Below are 14703 nucleotides of genomic sequence, written 5' to 3'. Positions count from 1 at the left end.
TGTGCAAATGGAATAGACAAAAGGTGGAAATTATAGGCAATTAGCAAGACACCCCCAATAAAGGAGTGGTTCTGCAGGTGGTGACCACAGACCACTTCTCAGTTCCTATGCTTCCTGGCTGATGTTTTGGTCACTTTTGAATGCTGGCGGTGCTTTCACTCTAGTGGTAGCATGAGACGGAGTCTACAACCCACACAAGTGGCTCAGGTAGTGCAGGTCATCCAGGATGGCACATCAATGCGAGCTGTGGCAAGAAGGTTTGCTGTGTCTGTCAGCGTAGTGTCCAGAGCATGGAGGCGCTACCAGGAGACAGGCCAGTACATCAGGAGACGTGGAGGAGGCCGTAGGAGGGCAACAACCCAGCAGCAGGACCGCTACCTCCGCCTTTGTGCAAGGAGGAGCACTGCCAGAGCCCTGCAAAATGACCTCCAGCAGGCCACAAATGTGCATGTGTCTGCTCAAACGGTCAGAAACAGACTCCATGAGGGAGTGTATGAGGGCCCGACGTCCACAGGTGGGGGTTGTGCTTACAGCCCAACACCGTGCAGGACGTTTGGCATTTGCCAGAGAACACCAAGTTTGGCAAATTCGCCACTGGCGCCCTGTGCTCTTCACAGATGAAAGCAGGTTCACACTGAGCACATGTGACAGACGTGACAGAGTCTGGAGACGCCGTGGAGAACGTTCTGCTGCCTGCAACATCCTCCAGCATGACCGGTTTGGCGGTGGGTCAGTCATGGTGTGGCATTTCTTTGTGGGGCCGCACAGCCCTCCATGTGCTCGCCAGAGGTAGCCTGATTGCCATTAGGTACCGAGATGAGATCCTCAGACCCCTTGTGAGACCATATGCTGACACATGCACATTTGTGGCCTGCTGGAGGTCATTTTGCAGGGCTCTGGCAGTGCTCCTCCTTGCACAAAGGCGGAGGTAGCGGTCCTGCTGCTGGGTTGTTGCCCTCCTACGGCCTCCTCCACGTCTCCTGATGTACTGGCCTGTCTCCTGGTAGTGCCTCCATGCTCTGGACACTACGCTGACAGACACAGCAAACCTTCTTGCCACAGCTCGTATTGATGTGCCATCCTGGATGAGCTGCACTACCTGAGCCACTTGTGTGGGTTGTAGACTCCGTCTCATGCTACCACTAGAGTGAAAGCACCGCCAGCATTCGAAAGTGACCAAAACATCAGCAAGGAAGCATAGGAACTGAGAAGTGGTCTGTGGTCATCACCTGCAGAACCACTCCTTTATTGGGGGTGTCTTGCTAATTGCCTATAATTTTCACCTTTTGTCTATTCCATTTGCACAACAGCATGTGAAATTTATTGTCAATCAGTGTTGCTTCCTAAGTGGACAGTTTGATTTCACAGAAGTGTGATTGACTTGGAGTTACATTGTGTTGTTTAAGTGTTCCCTTTATTTTTTTGAGCAGTGTATATTTGACTTTTGATTAAAAACCTACTAAAAGGGTGTTTACTACATGAGTGCCTCAATTTGCATGAAAATAAGTAAATGCACTCTTTCAGTGTCCAGGACGTTTGCTTCTAGGAAGGAAGCCCCGGGATGCTGTGTTTAAGGTGTTATCCCGATCGGTCTTAGGTAGATTTATGATGGACAATAAACCACTTAAAACAGTTGATTAATCACCGACTTTTCAATCTTCTGATAGTGTAGTCAGGTGATTCTCATGAAACCTGTTTTAACCCTGGCAGTAGTTGAATTACACTGAACTAAAATATAAACGCAACATGCAACAATTTCAAAGATTTTTATGAGTTTTTAAAATTTATGTTTATTTTTAATTGAACCTTTTTAACTAGCCACGTCTGTTAGAACAAATTCTTATTTACAATGACGGCCTACCGTTCATATAAGGAAATAAGTCAACTGAAATAAATTAATTTTAGGCCCTAATCTATGGATTTCATGTGACTGGGAACACAGATATGCATGTGTTGGTCACAGATACCTTTTAAAAAAGGTAGGGGCATGGATCAGAAAACCAGTCAGTATCTGGTGTGACCACCATTTGCTTCATGCAGCATGACACGTCTCCTTCACATAGAGTTGATCAGGTTGTTTATTGTGACCTGTGGAATGTTGTCCCACTCCTCTTCAATGACTGTGCGAAGTTGCTGGATATTGGCGGGAACTGGAACACGCTATCGCACACGTCAATCCAGAGCATCCCAAACATGCTCAACAGGCACACTGTAATTTCACTTATAATTCACTGTACCACAATTCCAGTGGGTCAGAAGTTTACATACACTAAGTTGACTGCCATTAAACAGCTTGGAAAATTCCAGAAAAATATGTCATGGCTTTAGAAGCTTCTGATAGGCTAATTAACATAATTTGAGTCAATTGAAGGTGTACCTGTGGATGTATTTCAAGGCCTACCTTCAAACTCAGTGCCTCTTTGCTTGACATCATGGGAAAATCAAAAGAAATCAGCCAAGACCTCAGAAAAAAAAGACCTCCACAAGTCTGGTTCATCCTTGGGAGCAATTTCCAAATGCCTGAAGGTACCACGTTCATCTGTACAAACAATAGTACGCAAATATAAACACCATGGGACCATGCAGCCGTCATACCGATCAGGAAGGAGAAGCATTCTGTCTCCTAGAGATGAACGTACTTTGGTGCGAAAAGTGCAAATCAATCCCAGAACAACAGCAAAAGGACCTTGTGAAGATGCTGGAGAAAACAGGTACAAAAGTATCTATATCCACAGTAAAACGAGTCCTATATCGACATAACCTGAAAGGCCGCTCAGCAAGGAAGAAGCCACTGCTCCAAAACCACCATAAAAAAGCCAGACTATGGTTTGCAACTGTACATGGGGACAAAGATCGTACTTTTTGGAGAAATGTCCTCTGTTCTGAGGAAACAAAAATAGAACTGTTTGGCCATAATGACCATCGTTATGTTTGGAGGAAAAAGGGGGAGGCTTGCAAGCCGAAGAACACTATCCCAACCGTGAAGCATGGGGGTGGCAGCATCATGTTGTGGGGGTGCTTTGCTGCAGGAGGGACTGGTACACTTCACAAAATAGATAGCATCATGAGGGAAGAAAATTATGTGGATATATTGAAGCAACATCTCAAGACATCAGTCAGGAAGTTAAAGCTTGGTTGCAAATGGGTCTTCCAAATGGACAATGACCCCAAGCATACTTCCAAAGTTGTGGCAAAATGGCTTAAGGACATCAAAGTCAAGGTATTGGAGTGGCCATCACAAAGCCCTGACCTCAATCAAATAGAACATTTGTGGGCAGAACTGAAAAAGCGTGTGCGAGCAAGGAGGCCTACAAACCTGACTCAGTTACACAAGTTCTGGCAGGAGGAATGGGCCAAAATTCACCCAACTTATTGTGGGAAGCTTGTGGAAGGCTACCCAAAACGTTTGACCCAAGTTAAACAATTTAAAGGCAATGCTACCAAATACTAATTGAGTGTATGTAAACTTCTGACCCACTGGGAATGTGATGAAAGAAATTTCCTCTACTATTATTCTGACATTTCACATTCTTAAAATAAAGTGGTGATCCTAACTGACCTTAGACAGGGAGTTTTTAGTAGGATTAAATGTCAGGAATTGTGAAAAACTGAGTTGAAATGTATTTGGTTAAGGTGTATGTAAACTTCCGACTTCAACTGTACATACATACACAATATCCCTTTCCAAGTGATTCCCTATCCTGGTCCTAAATGCATCTTTGCATGTACCAGCTCAATCTAAACCAATCTGTATGGGGGGAAAAAAGGAAACAGAATTAAAACCAATTCATTGTCTTACATGCACTGTGGAACCTCATGATATGAATGCAAATTTAAACAAGACTAAACTGGTGTTATGGTCCTGTAGTTATGAAAGTATAATTGAGGGTCTTTGAGATGGGATTCACCTTAAAATGCCCAGCAGTGGAAAGGTTACCAAATATCACAACCATTCTCAGTGTGTGGGTGTCCTGCTCTTACTCCACTGTATAACCATGACCAAAGGGGTTCTGGGTTCCTTTCATTCAAGTCTGTGCTCCTTCATGTGGACCTCATCTACTAGGCTCCTGGTGGTGTACAGTGTGTCCACTGGAGGCCACCGTATGTTGCTCTGTATGTAGGAGCTGGCTGGGCAGTAGACAAAGGCATGTGCCTTGGCCTCTGCTCCACTGAGGCAGCACAGCTCTCTCTCTCTCACTGCTGGTTCATCTTAGCTGCTTCTGCCTTGATGAGTGAGATCAACTCCTGGTTGATCAGGAATACAAAACGAAGACCGGCAATCTGGAGAGACAAATTACTTGTTGTGAGGTTCATGTATTATAAGAGGTGGCTGTTGTTGTTTATGAAATATACCCTTTGCCACTTTTAACAGATTTCTCAATCATATTCCCTGCCATTTAAATTGTCCAGAACCATCCACACACCTCCATCACAGAGTTGTTGTTGAGTTTCCACTTGTAGCCAGACAAGACTGGTCTGCCGTCTATGTAGATGGGCCTGCGGCCTTCGTTGGCTATGAAGAAGTCTCCGTTGTTCTTCAGTTTAATGACCCCTGTACATTATGGACATAGAATTATAAACCAGTTATAAACACACAATGACAAACTAGATCAAGTCCTGATAATATTACTCATGATAGACGTTTAGCAGAAAACAGTCACATTTTAACAGGGTATAATTTCACTAAGGTGACGTGAGGACAAGGCAAGCACTGCCCTGTAGAGTCCAGATAATACTGGTTGTTCAGCTTCAGACCCAGATAATGCAGATAGGGGGTGTGTCTGAAATGGCATCCTATTCTTTACATAGTGCACCATTTTTGACCAGGGCCCATAACGCCACACCATAGGGTGCCATTTCAGACACAACCAGTGTTAAATGAGGACCTATGTCATGGTGCTGCACGTGATGTAGTGAGTCACCTTGTTTCCTGGAGATCTTCCAGGCAGGTCCTTCCAGAGACAGATCTACATCGATCTGCTTGTCCTTGGTGGCTCTGCCCAGGGTGATCTAGAGGAACAGTCAGATCAGCTTCATAAAATATAGGACATTTAGCAGACCAAAGCAAGTTACAGTCAAGTGTGCATATATTTTCATATTTTGTAAGCATACATTTCCGTATAATTAACCTGCTCCACAGTCATCTTACTATGGTGCTAATATAATTTGGTCTTGGACAGTCTGTAATGTAAATTCAGTTAACTGGCAAATCTGAAATTAGCTGCTCACCTCTCGTGACCTCATAAGGTAGCGAACCATCCGGCCTCTCAGCGCTGCCAGTGTCTGGTTGTCAAAGTCTGGAGAGTTCATCCCTGAGAACAAAACAACATAAAGGGCTAGATTCTATCAGATCCGCACTAGCCGACACCCGCATAGCAGTTGTTTTGGCGGTGTCGAAGGTGGAACTGCGTTAGAACTGTCAAATCCACAAGCGGCTCCTTGCGTTGGCAGTGTCCACGAAAAGCTATTGGACGCAACGAAACCACCCGACTTTACAATCTGACAAATCCCATGCAGCCATGTTAGAAGTTAATGCAGCCGCGTTAACAAGTTCTATTGTCTACACCTCAATTAGACTGATACTAGGCTATAAATCCCCCCTATCCTATTCGAGATCCTTATCCTATCCCACCTCAAAACCATCACAGATGCCCTCCTTGACCCCCTGCAGTTCTCCTACAGAGCCAACAGGTCTGTGGACCACACTGTCAAAATGGGTCTCCAATTAAATAAAAATGTTGTGTTTGTGTTGGAAAGAGCAAGATTAATGCTGAAGAGAAAAAAATATCCAATCAGGATTTTCTTTGGTGGTCTCTGGGTAGAAAAACCTAGCTAGCTCAGTCAGCCATTGACTAGGCCTTCAGAAGAAGGCCTCAGCCATACAACTCTATTAGAGACGAATTTTGGAATGACAGTGAAATGAACCAATCACATTTTGACTTGCAATGGGTGGGGCCGTTTAGCTATCTCTGAAAATCATGACTGAAACATTGTTACGTTTAAACTTTTTAACCCAACTGGCCACAATGTTCTTTAGGCGCTCAACATTAGCTACACACAGATGAATGCCTATTTTATTTTTTCCATCTCCACTGAACAGAATTAGCTGTTTTGCGGTGCAACAAGACAACAGAGGGGTCTTTAGTTTCAGGGCACCATGCACACAGCACCTGTGGTACGGTCAGTTCCCCCACTGAGATTTAGCGTGTTAGACGCTGTCTGTCTGGAGGAGTGGCTTCGGGACAAGTCTCTGAATGTGCTTGAGTGGCCCACCCAGAGCCCAGAATGAACCCGATCTAACATCTCTATGGATACCTGAAAATAGCTGGGCAGCGACTTCACATCCAACCTGACAGCACTTGAGGATCTGCAGATAATGGGAGAAACTCCCCAAATACAGCTGTGCCAAGCTTGTAGCGCCATAACCAACAATTGAATCAATTTTAGAATAAGGCTGTAACGTAACAAAATGTGGAAAAAGTTAAGGGGTCTGAATACTTTCCGAATGCACTGTATTGCTCACCTGTGATGCTGTCCACCAGGACCTGCCAGCATGGTAGCTCCTGTTCCAGCTGTCTTATATCTTTCTTCTGATGGCGGTCAGAGATCATCAGCTCTGAGTGAGGAGAGAATGAGGAAGGGCAGGAGAGATGACGCAAATAATTTCTACTCCAATAAACCATTAACATGCATTCAGTTGCTCTGAATTAGGTCAATGAAGCACCTTCTTAGACTCCTTTTTATGTGTTAGTAATGTGTAATTTATATGCAAGGTTCTATGGTTGAGTAACCCACCATGCTCCAGCACCTCATCCCTGCTCTCCCTGGGTAACGAGACAGAGACACTGATTAAAATGACCGACACGGGAGGAGCTCTGAATTTAACCTCAGGGAAACTTTAATTAATTGTGGTCAGAACGTTGACCGTTTCTCTTACTTTAGCTAAGCATCATCCACCAGCTGCTCAGCATCAGAGAAGTTGAGAACTTGGTTGCCTTTAGGGAGAGGTTGAACTGCAAAAGAGAATCAAACCATACAATAAGGCTCAACTCACTTACTTTTAGTTTAACAGTCAAACATTTGTGTATAGTTCACTTTTTTGAAATAATTATAGTAACTTCACTCCATGAATGTCAAGTGATGGGCTAACAGTGTATCCGTGTCCCAAATGGCACCACTACTTTTGACCAACTAAAAGGGAAAAGGGTGCCATTTGGGATGTAAACTGTGTAATAAACAGATAAGCCCAGTTGAGTTTCTCTCACCACTCTGGTCCTCCAGCAGGTAGTACTGTTTGAGTAGCTGCCAGTGCACCAGCAGGCTCTTGGGAGTGCGGGAGGGATAGAACACACTAGGATGCTAACTCAGCAGCTCCTGGAACACCTCCAGCTTGGGCTGACTGCTCTGCTCATCAGAAGAAGAAAAAAATAAAAATAAAACACACACCTTATTTAAACAAATGTACTCACTTCTTCAGACTGACACAAATACAGTGCTATCAATCACACACATGTAAACATATGCAGCGAAATACATATTTACCACTCGGATTCACCACAATGATTTTTCCAGACTCATTCAACTTAGTTTATGACAGAACCATATACACACACAAGTGCATATAAATGACTATATGCACGTGTATATGAAGTCCACACCATATGTATTTGGACAATGAAGCTGAAATGTTACATGTGGCTCTATACTCCAGCATTTTGTATAGAAAGTCATTTTTTATTAAAGTGTATTTTCATACAGAACAGCTTTAATATTGCAGATAGATTGTGGCTTCCATCAATGTAATTGTCTGCATCATTTCCAATCCCCCATATTTTATTTGTAACTATATACAGTGCATTCAGAAAGTATTCAGACCCCTTGACTTTTTCCACATTTTGTTATGTTACAGCCTTATTCTAAAATGGATTAAATAAAACATTTTCCTCAGCAACATACACATAATACCCCATAATGACAAAGCAAAATGACTTTATTATTTTCCCCTAACCCTACCATCCCTCACCTAAGTGGAGTAAACTAATGGACAGCAACACTTAGGCTTCTACTTCCAGCTTATACATACTATATACATTTTATGGACACAATACATTTTACAATAGTTCTCTTTTGTTTGTTTTTAGTCCCATCCTTCAGCTCCACTCAACCCCTCCCATCTACCTCTCAACACCATCCCGTTTTGATTTCTATTTGCCATATATTTTTCAACTGTGCTGTTTCACAAAAGTTCTGAACCTATTCTCATAGATTCTACATATTGTAAATTAAAGAAACATTTTTGCTAAGAGTATAATTATTACGGATGCACGATATATTGGTGAGCATATCGGAATCGGCCGATATTTGCTAAAAATGCCAAAATTGGCATCGGCCCAATGTCTAGTTTAACGCCGATGTGCAATACCTATATAACGTAAGTAGATGACGTAATGACGCCATGAAAAAAACAGCGCTACACAGAACAAAAGTATAAACATACTAAGAGCACACTACCAACAACTAAACAAGTTCAAGTCAAGCAGTCATTTGAAAGAGTAAGAACATTTCAGCGAGACAACTCAAAGGCAAAATCCATTAACGCCAAGATAATGGAATTCTTTGCCCTTGACAATCAACCGTTCTTTGTCGTGGATGATGTTGGCTTTCGCCGACTGGTCAAGCACCTTGAGCCCCGGTACACACTACCAAGTAGGTGCTATTTTTCAGATGTTGCCCTACCGGAGTTACACAGTATTGTTGAAACACATCCATGAGCTACTTGCCACTGCTATTAGCTTCACGACTGACATTTGGACCAGCGATGTCAGCTCCATGAGCATGCTGAGCCTGACAGCACAGTCAGACTCAGGAGTATTTCGTACTGAGGAAAGCCGTATTACATGCTCAAGAATGTGCTGGTTCTCATACCGCTGCTGCCATTTCAATGGCATTTGAGAAAATGTTTGAAACATGAACACAATCCTAGCTCCATTCAAACAACTGACTCGAGAAATAAGCTCATCAACTGCGTCTGCAGCAGACGTGATACCCTCTGTCATGGCATTGAAAATCATGCTCAACAAAACTGTAGACACAGACCGTGGGGTTAAAACTTACAAAAGTACTCGATGCTGTGAACAAGCGATTCCGTGGAATTCTCTGAGCCTCTTTACTGTGTCACCACCATGATCGATGCTATGTACAAGGACCACTACTTCGATGCAGACAAGAAACAGAGTTTACGTGAAATGTTACACAGCTGGACAAGATGGAAACGGACACAGTGACAGTGCACATCAAGGACGAGAGGCCTCGGACAGACAGAGCTGAAACTTCACTGCTTGACATGTATGATGAAATACTGGTTGAGAATGATATGACTGAACAAATGAACAACGAAACAGCACAACAAGTAAGTGAAAGAAATAGGTTTTGATTATGTTTTACTGTTAATGGGGACATATGTAAATGCCAACAAAATTACTTTTTGGTCAGTGTGTGTAACCTTTATTTAACTAGGCAAGTCAGTTAAGAACAAATTCGTATTTACAATGACGGCCTACCCCGAACGACACTGGGCCAATTGTGCGCCGCCCTATGGGACTCCCAATCACAGCCGGATGTGATACAGCCTGGATTCGAACCAGGGACCGTAGTGATGCCTCTTGCACTGAGATGCAGTGCCTTAGACCACTGCATCCATGTGTTTGTGTGTTAACTATTTAACTGTACTAGAATGCTTAAAAAGGCCACAAACATTTTTAATAAATCAGTTATTGTTATATGTATTGTTTTCTTTTGGCAAGGAAAATATAGGATATCGCTATCGGCCAAAAATGTAACATCGGTGCATCCCTAATAATTATATTATTGATCGATTGACTATGACTTTTAAAAATCACACAGCAGTGCTATTTTCAGAGTTAGCGCCAGGTAAATGTTGCAATTCTTCAGCCATTCCTGAACCAAAAACAAGCTACATATGGACAGTACGAAAACAAATGATCTAATGATTGTCTTTTCACAGCAAAATCTACAGAGCTGCGATGGTTATATAAAATGGGGGATACAACATTCTATTTTGCATACTAATTTCAATAAAAAAATTCAAAGTTTTGTGTATCGTTTCATAAACCATGTGCCATGGAATCGGTACATCGAAAATATCTACCCAACTATTTTGCAATCTATATGGCACAGCTGTCAATTTTTTGGTTCTTAAATTAAACGGGTATACCTTTTTTATATCATGATTTTCTTTAGCCAATTCTGGTCTTTCATGCAGGGCCGACAGACAAGTTCCTTACTTTCTGCCCCTTCCACTTGCCTCTTCCATTTTTGCGGTAATGCTGCAATTAGTTGGTTGTAATTTTGAGTAGAGCAGACATTTACATATGTTTTTGTTAGCTGCATGTGTAACTCTACCAGTCCTACTTATCTAATTTACAAAGTTTATACCATATATTTTTTTACATTTGTTTTATTAATTAATATATTTGAGTTTAACCTTAATATTTGTTGTATTTTCTGGTGGATTAAACTGAAATTGCAACCAACTTACTATGGCTTGTTTTAAAAATAGCAATATTTGGAGATTGTGTAATCTGAAAAAAAGTGAGAGGTTGTAATCTGAAAAAAGGGAAAAAGGCCATTCTTGAACATGGGGTGAAACATTCTTACTAATCTGCTGGAGATTCAAGTACATTCTTACTAATCTGCTAATCAGTCCAGATTCAAGTATAACTGAAGCCTTTAGTGACGTCTAATACTTAAATATTTAATTTCTGCCCTCCGAATTCATATTCATTAAATAGGCCGTTCCAAATAAAATATTTTTTTGCTAATATAATTTTAAAAACACTAGTCGGTAGGTGTAGGCAAGGTCATAAGCAAATACATAAAGTATTTAGTCAGCCACCAATTGTGCAAGTTCTCCCACTTAAAAAGATGAGAGAGGCCTGTAATTTTCATCATAGGTACACTTCAACTATGACAGACAAAATGAGAAAAAAAAATCCAGAAAATCCCATTGTAGGATTTTTAATGAATTTATTTGCAAATTATGGTGGAAAATAAGTATTTGGTCACCTACAAACAAGCAAGATTTCTGGCTCTCACAGACCTGTAACTTCTTTTTTAAGAGGCTCCTCTGTCCTCCACTCGTTACCTGTATTAATGGCACCTGTTTGAACTTGTTATCAGTATAAAAGACACCTGTCCACAACCTCAAACAGTCACACTCCAAACTCCACTATGGCCAAGACCAAAGAGCTGTCAAAGGACACCAGAAACAAAATTGTAGACCTGCACCAGGCTGGGAAGACTGAATCTGCAATAGGTAAGCAGCTTGGTTTGAAGAAATCAACTGTGGGAGCAATTATTAGGAAATGGAAGACATACAAGACCACTGATAATCTCCCTTGATCTGGGGCTCCACGCAAGATCTCACCCCGTGGGGTCAAAATGATCACAAGAACGGTGAGCAAAAATCTCAGAACCACACGGGGGGACCTAGTGAATGACCTGCAGAGAGCCGGGACCAAAGTAACAAAGCCTACCATCAGTAACACACTACGCCGCCAGGGACTCAAATCCTGCAGTGCCAGACGTGTCCCCCTGCTTAAGCCTGTACATGTCCAGGCCCGTCTGAAGTTTGCTAGAGAGCATTTGGATGATCCAGAAGAAGATTGGGAGAATGTCATATGGGAGAATGTCATATGGTCAGATGAAACCAAAATAGAACTTTTTGGTAAAAACTCAACTCGTCGTGTTTGGAGGACAAAGAATGCTGAGTTGCATCCAAAGAACACCATACCTACTGTGAAGCATGGGGGTGGAAACATCATGCTTTGGGGCTGTTTTTCTGCAAAGGGACCAGGATGAATGGGGCCATGTATCGTGAGATTTTGAGTGAAAATGAATGGGGCCATGTATCGTGAGATTTTGAGTGAAAACCTCCTTCCATCAGCAAGGGCATTGAAGATGAAACGTGGCTGGGTCTTTCAGCATGACAATGATCCCAAACACACCGCCCGGGCAACGAAGGAGTGGCTTCGTAAGAAGCATTTCAAGGTCCTGGAGTGGCCTAGCCAGTCTCCAGATCTCAACCCCATAGAAAATCTTTGGAGGGAGTTGAAAGTCTGTGTTGCCCAGCAACAGCCCCAAAACATCACTGCTCTAGAGGAGATCTGCATGGAGGAATGGGCCAAAATACCAGCAACAGTGTGTGAAAACCTTGTGAAGACTTACAGAAAACGTTTGACCTCTGTCATTGCCAACAAAGGGTATATAACAAAGTATTGAGATAAACTTTTGTTATTGACCAAATACTTATTTTCCACCATAATTTGCAAATAAATTCATTAAAAATCCTACAATGTGATTTTCTGGAATTTTTTCCCTCATTTTGTCTGTCATAGTTGAAGTGTACCTATGATGAAAATTACAGGCCTCTCTCATCTTTTTAAGTGGGAGAACTTGCACAATTGGTGGCTGACTAAATACTTTTTTGCCCCACTGTATCTGATGTACCATTTAGAAATGAAAGCACTTTATGCATCTAGTCCCCGTCATTTGAAGAAATCGTAAGTATTTGGACAAATTCATATATTGTCTATTAAATTTGTCAAATGTTTAGTATTTGGTACCAGATTCCTTGCACACAATGACTACATCAAGTAGTTGAACGCATTTGCAGTTTGTTTTGGGTTATGTTTTGCCCAATAATAACTGAATGGTGAATGATGACTGGAGTAATGTGTTCAGAAACATCTATTCTTACTTATAATATAAGTGACACAACATTATTCCCCATTCAGCTCCTATTGTGCAAAATGTAATTCAAAACAACGAAAACAAACTGCAAATGCATCCAGCAAGTTTGAAGCGTCACAAGCTTGATGTAGTCATTGAGTGCTAAGATTATGGGACCAAATATTACACTTTTGACTTCTTTAATACACTATTAATTCACTAAGTGAATGACTAAACACATAAGACTTCTTCAAACTAGATACATGTGCTTTTATTTCTAAACAGTACTGTAGGTATGAAAATACCCTCAAATAAAAGGTAACATTCTGTACTCAAATTCAAAATGCTGGAATAAAACCAAATTTAAATATGTTTAGCTTCAGTGTGCATATGGTGTGGACTGTATATGGTTCTGGCTTATGATGTTTATTTAACCATCTCTGAACTGTGTGTATGATTAAAAGGTTGAGATGTAATGGAGAGCATCAAGCCTTTACACAAGTCTATATTTGGGCGTTGCTTTGTGTCGGAGCTGACTCACACCATATTTCAAGAGCAAGATCTGGGCCTTCTTCCCCTCATGTGACTCCATATTTCAAATCACCATAGAAACCCAAGACTCACTCACTGAAAGAATCTTAGCCAGCAGAACCTCCTCAGCCTGACTGAAGAGCGCTTTGCTCTGGATCGCAGCAATGGCCTCCGGATGAAGCTGTCGCATCGCCTGCCAAGCCAACCTACAACACAGAGAAAGGGGTAGAACATATTCACACAGATTCATTTTCCTTTACTTGACCAGTCAAATCAAAGAGAATATGTCAACTATTACATTAACAGTCTTGAGGTTAAATAACTAAGGGTAAAACAGATTTGATAGTGGTGGTTAAATGTGGTAAAGGGAGAGAGAAAGACGAGAGAGGAAGGAAAAGATATGAAGTGGATAGTAGGAGATGGCCATGGGCAGCGATGTAGTCAACTTACTAAACCTTGAGTCTGAGTCCCAAGTCCTTTGTGTTTGAGTCCGAGTCCTTTATACCCGAATCACGAGTCCCTTGGTAGTGCTAAAAGCTGCAGTACAGCTTTTTACTTTTACCCCTTTTTCTCCCCAATTTCGTGATATCCATTTGGTAGTTACAGTCTTGTCCCATCGCTGCAACTCCCCTACGGACTTGAGAGAGGCGAAGGTTCAGAGCCATGCGTCCTCCGAAACACAACCCTGGCAAGCCTCACTGCTTCTTGACACTGCTCACTTAACCCGGAAGCCAGACGCACCAATGTGTCGGAGGAAACACCGTCCAGCTGGCGACCAGTCAGCTTGCAGGTGCCCGGCCCGCCACAAGTAGTCGTTAGTGTGCGATAGGACAAGGAAATTGTGGCCGGCCAAACCCTCCCCTAACCCAGATGACGCTGGGCCAATTGTGTGCCGCCTCATGGGTCTCCCGGTCATGGCCGGAAGTGACACAGCCTGGGATCGTACCCGGGTCTGTAGTGACGCCTCAAACACTGCCTTATCCCGCTGCACCACTTGGGAGGCCTTTCCAACCATTTTTTAAGCTACATTTCATTACACTGTTGCACATTTTTTTAAGGCTAAATCAGACCATAACTTTCCTCCTGCTTCCTGCTTAAAAGCAAAAACTAAAACAGGAAGTAACAGGGATGCACTCCATACTAGAGGTCGACCGATTATTATTTTTCAACGCCGATAACGATTATTGGAGGACGAAAAAAAAGCCGATACCGATTAATTGGCCGATTTTTATATATATTTGTAATAATGACAATTACAACAATACTGAATGAACAATGAACACTTTTATTTTAACTTAATATAATACAGCAATTTAGTCTCAAATAAATAATGAAACATGTTCAATTTGGTTTAAATAATGCAAAAACAAAGTGTTGGAGAAGAAAGTAAAAGTGCAATATGTGCCATGTAAAAAAGCTAAC

General features: G+C 42.0%; 1 pseudogene; it reads right to left on the bottom strand.

Moving 5' to 3' along the window:
* Positions 1–1294: 1294 nt before the first annotated feature.
* LOC139535910 (microspherule protein 1-like) lies at positions 1295–13858 on the bottom strand (annotated as a pseudogene).
* Between the last annotated feature and the right edge of the window lie 845 nt (positions 13859–14703).

Source organism: Salvelinus alpinus, chromosome 12 (genome assembly GCF_045679555.1).
Source record: "Salvelinus alpinus chromosome 12, SLU_Salpinus.1, whole genome shotgun sequence".
Lineage (NCBI taxonomy): Eukaryota > Metazoa > Chordata > Actinopteri > Salmoniformes > Salmonidae > Salvelinus > Salvelinus alpinus.
Note: the sequence above shows the minus strand (reverse complement) of the source record. Positions and strands in the feature narration are given on the sequence as shown.